We start from the raw sequence: 5,752 nt of genomic DNA on the forward strand, positions 1-5,752 counted from the left end.
TATTTCATTGTGTGTATGTACATCAACTTCCTTTTCCATTCATCTGCCAATGGACATGTCGGTTGTGTCCATGTCCTAGCTATTGTAAACAGTGCTGAGATGAACACTGGGGTGCATGTGTCTCCTTCAATTCTGGTTTCCTCAGGGTGTATGCCCAGCAGTGGGATTGCTGGATTGTATGGCAGTTCTATTTATTCCCAGTTTTTTAAGAATCTCCACACTGTTCTCCATAGTGGCTATTGTATGTATGAATCCTGAAAGTATATCAAGTTTCTCTATTGACTTAAAATTGTCTTTCATGCACATTCTAGAGTCCTATTTTCTGCCTAATATTATTAGTGAGGGCTGCTGTTCGCAATGGAAGATGGTGCCAGTGACTCACTTTCTGGGGGGCTACATCTCTGAGATGCTTCTTCTAGTGGCGAAGGATGTGCACGGTCCAAATTTGGAGGTTGCTGTTCTTTTGTGTATTAAGGCGAATGAGTTGTTATGAGTCTCAAGCCTCAGACTCAGCACTGACCCCACGCTGTTTCTAGTGCTAATGGAAACACTGATGACAGTACACTCTGAACCCTAAATGAAATAAGTACTGTAAAATGCTTACATCATCAAGAGATTCATGAAGATTTAATCCTGGGACATTAAAAATCACTTAGTATAGCCTCATATAAAAATATTGGCAGTGAGAGCTTTTAGCAAATAATTTTTTTTTTAAACAGGTGATGATACTAAAGACCAGAGAGGAATGTGATGTGCTGAAGGTCATTATCACTGCTAGTAGATTATCAACTCAGGCCTCACACTGAAATAACTGGGAGTTTTTTGTTTTAAATACTGATGCTTGGGCCTTAACTTCAAGACAAATTAATCAGTTTCTGGGCCTCGGGCCAGGCCCTGACACTTTTTAAAGCTCACCAGGCAACTCAACTGAAGCCAAAGTTGAGAACCACTGCACCAGATAAGAATCTGGGCCCTAATATTCCAGGGTTATCAAATTCAGGGCGGGCTCTCCTTCCTCACCCCCGAGCCCTTGGAAGACTTGACTAATAGAATCTGGAGCTCCTTCTCACTGCATCTAACCTGGCCTCCTCCTCATCAGAGTCTACCACCTGTCCTTCAGCACTGGGAGACAACCTGAAGCCTAGTGCACCTGGGCACTGTATCTTGCTTCCTCTAAACAAAGTCATGGAAATGTCGTCAAGTATTATTTTGGTAAAGCCGGGACTGTATATTTTTACAGTCCAGCGTATTTATCAGTTAAGTCTACCAGGGCTCTGCTGGGGAATACCAGGGTGAAAGCCCTGGGTTACACAACTGAGGTTGCAGCTCATCTTGCAGAAAGCAACTTCTCCCTTCCCTTACACACAGATGCAGAGTCGAGTGGACCAAAGTTCGGATCCTACTCTGCTATTTACAACCTAAGTGATTTGGGGCCAGTTCTTTGTGCCTCAGTTTCCTCATCTGTAAATAAGAATAATGATAAAACTATCTCTTAGAGTTCAGCCTTCTTGCCTCTCCTCTCGTATTGATCTCTAGCAAAACTGAAGCCTAGGCCAGCAGTCTTTTTCAGTCTTCTTTGTCTGTTCGAATCTCAATCCTCTCAGGTCCCTGAAAACAACATGTTTGGATGAACGAATCCTTGAGAAGAAAGGCCTCGCTCACTAATATTCAGAGTTCCTCTAAACGGTCTTCTGAAGACAATGACTACATTACAAAACCTCTTTTCATGGGTACTTTGTATTCTTCTAGCCAGACATGACTCTTGCCTGGAAAATCCCATGGATAGAGGAGCCTGGTAGGCTGTAGTCCATGGGGTTGCAAAGAGTCAGATACGACTGAGTGACTTCACTTTCACTTTTCATTTTCATGCCCTGGAGAAGGAAATGGCAACCCACTCCAGAGTTCTTGCCTGGAGAATCCCAGGGAGCGGGGGAGCCTGGTGAGCTGCTCTCTATGGGGTCGCACAGAGTCGGACACAACTGAAGTGACTTAGCAGCAGCAGCAGCAGCAGCAGCAGCAGCCAGAAGACATGAACTCTGTAGTCTCCTAACAGTTTGGACTTTATCAGAATCAGTTCTATTCAAATCTAAGAGTAAAGGGTGTAGGCTGCTGACCAGATGCAAGAACAGCAGTCCAGCAGCCTGGGTCATCATCCGAGCCCTGAGCCTATGTCATGCACAGAAACCACCTTGCCTCTAGTTGGAACCAGTTGGTTAGATGTGTGAGGCCAGCCATCCCCCAGATCGTTTTTTTGGATGGAATATAAGTTCCTTCCAGGCTCTCATCTCAACACTGCTCAACATCTCTAGCCAACCCCTGCTGCCCCACCTCCGCTACTCTTGCCTCTTGGCCAGCTCCATTTCCTGTGCCTTCTGGAACGTCCATTTTGTGGTGAACTCCACATGCCCTCATACGCTCTTAACAAACATGGCTTTCTTGGGATGCCTCCCTGAGGTCCTTTCCTTCTACAAGTTTGAGATGCCATTCTTCTCTGCCTGAGTTCAGATGAGGACGTGCAGTCTTCCTGGAGGGACAGGAAAGAGGAATTGTGAACAAAAGCACCACATACAAAGTGTGTGCCACCTGGAAAAAGCGTTTGTCATCTTCTCCCTCAACTGCTGCTTCCAGTTAGTTCCATCTCTGTCCCACGGGACTCCTGGGGCAGGTTCTGAATTCAATCCTACCTCCCCTGTGCGGCCTCAGTCTTACCACCATTCTCCCACACTTAGTATAAAGCAAGCCAAGGAAATTCACTTCTAGTTCTTTAAAGGCAACTTAAGAATCATCTACAAGAAGGAAGAGCCTCCTTCCCTCCCGCTTGGATTTCAACGCCTGTGCTCTGTAAGAACCCTGACTACTTTTCTCTGAGAGCACTCAAGGTCTCAGCAGTTGGTGGGTCACTTCTTTCCACCACTGGCTGAAAGCTCCAAGAGGATCAGATCATGTGTTTTTGAAAACCCACATCCCTGACCCCAGAATGTGGGCTCTTCCCCACAACACAAACCCCATCTCCCAATGCATGGCTAGCACAGCACTGTATTCTGAGAGGAACAGGATTCAAGTATCTCAAGTTGGAAGGAAACTCATGTCAGTCAATGCAACTCTCATTTTAAATTTGAAGCCCAAGACACAGTGGCTTACCCACAGCGCTCCAGGAAGTCAGTGAAGCAACGGTGCAGACAGTTTTCCCTGAACTGCTAGGAGATCATTCAAAACCATAAAGAGCTTGAGATCTAATCTCCAAGATGGATATACAACAAGCACACAAATAATTAAAATACAAGGCATTATATGAGGAATGAAAGCTTGAGAGCAGGTGGGAGGGGGAGCAATCACACCTGCAGCCTGGGGTGAGGTTCGGGGAGGGAGGTGATCGTGAGTGTGCAATAGCTCCCAACTTTTTTGGTCTCATGACCCTTTTCCTGCTTTAAAGATTATTGCAAACCCTGAAGAGCTTGTTCTATTTGTGGTTATATTTATTGATATTTATCATATTAGAAGTTAAAACTGAGAACACGAAAAACTATTTAGTTAACTTAAATCCATTATAAATCACTTGTTCAAATCACTACTAGTTTCATCAGGAAACTCTCATGCTCAAAGTGGTAGATCCAAGTTTTCCAAAATTCTAATTTTTGCTTGAAGACTTACATTTTATCATTGGTAACAAATACTATCAGTTCTTTTCCTGGAGGTGGCTCACTTTGTTAATTTTTGAGAAAATGTACGCTAAATAAGTCTGAATACCCGTAGTTTGTCAGTTGTTCTTTCAGGCAAAAATGGATTCCATGAAAAAAGTGGTTTGTTCAGCTCACAACTCAACTGCACAAGTGCTTTCTGTGTACCCCCCTCCCACTTCAGTCCAGTTGCTCAGTCGTGTCTGACTCCCTGTGACACCATGGACTGCACCATGTCAGGCTTCCCCGTCCATCACCAAATCCCAGAGTTTGCTCAAATTGATGTCCATCAAGTCAGTGATGCCATCCAACCATCTCACCCTCGGTCGTCCCCTTCTCCTGTCTTCAATCTTTCCCAGCATCAGGGTCTTTTTTTTTGTGTGTGTGTGTGTGTAATAAAGTTATATTTAAGTATAAAGGAGATACAGAAAGCTTCTGACATAGGCATCAGAAGGGGGCAGAAAGAGTACCCACTTGCTAGTGTTAGCAATGAAATTATATGAGAGTCAGTTCTTCCCATCACGTGGCCAAAGTATTGGAGCTTCAGCTTCAGCATCAGTCCTTCCAATGAATATTCAGGGTTGTTTTCATTTAGGACTGACTGGTTTGACTCCCTGCAGTCCAAGGGACTCTTAAGAGTCTTCTCCAACACCACAGTTCAAAAGCATCAATTCTTCGGTGCTCAGCTTTCTTTATGGTCCAACTCTCACTTCTATACATGACTACTGGAAAAACCATAGCCTTGACTAGACAGACCTTTGTTGGTAAAGTATTGTCTCTGCTTTTTAACATGCTGTCTAGCTTGGTCATAACTTTTCTTCCAAGGAACAAGTGTCTTTTTTAAATTTCGTGGCTACAGTCACCATCTGCAGTGATTTTGGAGCCCAAGAAAAGAAAGTCTGTCACTGTTTCCCCATCTATTTGCCATGCAGTGATGGGATAGAATGCCATGATCTTGGTTTTTTGAATGTTGAGTTTTAAGTCAGCTTTTTTACTCTCCTCTTTTACTTTCATCAAGAGGCTCTTTAGTTCTTCTTTGCTTTGTGCCATAAGGGTGCATATCTGAGGTTATTAACATTTCTCCTGGCAATCATGATTCCAGCTTGTGCTTCATCCAGCCTGGCATTTCGCATGATGTACTCTGCACATAAGTTAAACAAGCAGGGTGACAATATACAGCCTTGATGTACTCCTTTCCCAATTTGGAACCAGTCCGTTGTCCCATGTTGGGTTCTAACTGTTGCTTTTTGACCAGCATACAGGTTTCTCAGGAAGCAGGTAAGGTGGTCTGGTATTCCCATCTCTTCAAAGAATTTTCCACAGTTTGTTGTGATCCACAGTCAAAGGCTTTGGGATAGTCAATAAAGCAGAAGCAGATGTTTTTCTGCAACTCTCTTGCTTTTTCTATGATCCAACAAATGCTGGCAATTTGATCTCTGGTTCCTCTGCCTCTCCACCACAGTATTAAATGTCAACAAAGTGAAAACATGAAAAAGCATTAACGTCTTCGTGTTACAAAAATAGGTTTGACCATGTGGACGCCCTGCAAGACTCCAGGGGACTTCTCTGAGAGTGGAAAACACCATGAAAACCACTGATGTACAAAATACAGACTTTAAGAAATGAGTCAAATTTTGATAGAATTAGATGAGGGTGAGCAAGAACATTAAGACAGCAAAACATGCAGTAGTCTAAGGAACACTGGGTGCGCTGTAGGTCTAGTTGGAAGAGGAGGGAGGCAGAAGAAGCCAAAAAGATGCTGTGAAAGGCCTGGGAGGCCTTCATTATGCTCATTTGGTTTAAAGTCGACAGGAAGAGAAGGCTGGAGTGAGTGGGTGTTTTTGAAAGTTATTTCCACTTACATGAAAATAAAGCTAGACGTGTTTATATTTACTAGAAATAAGATAAAATGACAGCAGAGTAGGTTTTCACAGATTGAATGTTAGGGAATGAATAAACGTGATCAAATGCTTTACTGTAAGAAACATGTGGTAACAATTAATTTAGATAGAAGGAAGAAGAGTGAGAGCATTTATAAAGCACTTTTTCTGAACTGAACACCATACTACGTCGTA

Source organism: Bos grunniens, chromosome 14, assembly GCF_055505025.1.
Source record: "Bos grunniens cultivar Pamir isolate PY7600 chromosome 14, Bosgru_T2T1.0, whole genome shotgun sequence".
NCBI classification, from domain to species: Eukaryota; Metazoa; Chordata; class Mammalia; order Artiodactyla; family Bovidae; genus Bos; species Bos grunniens.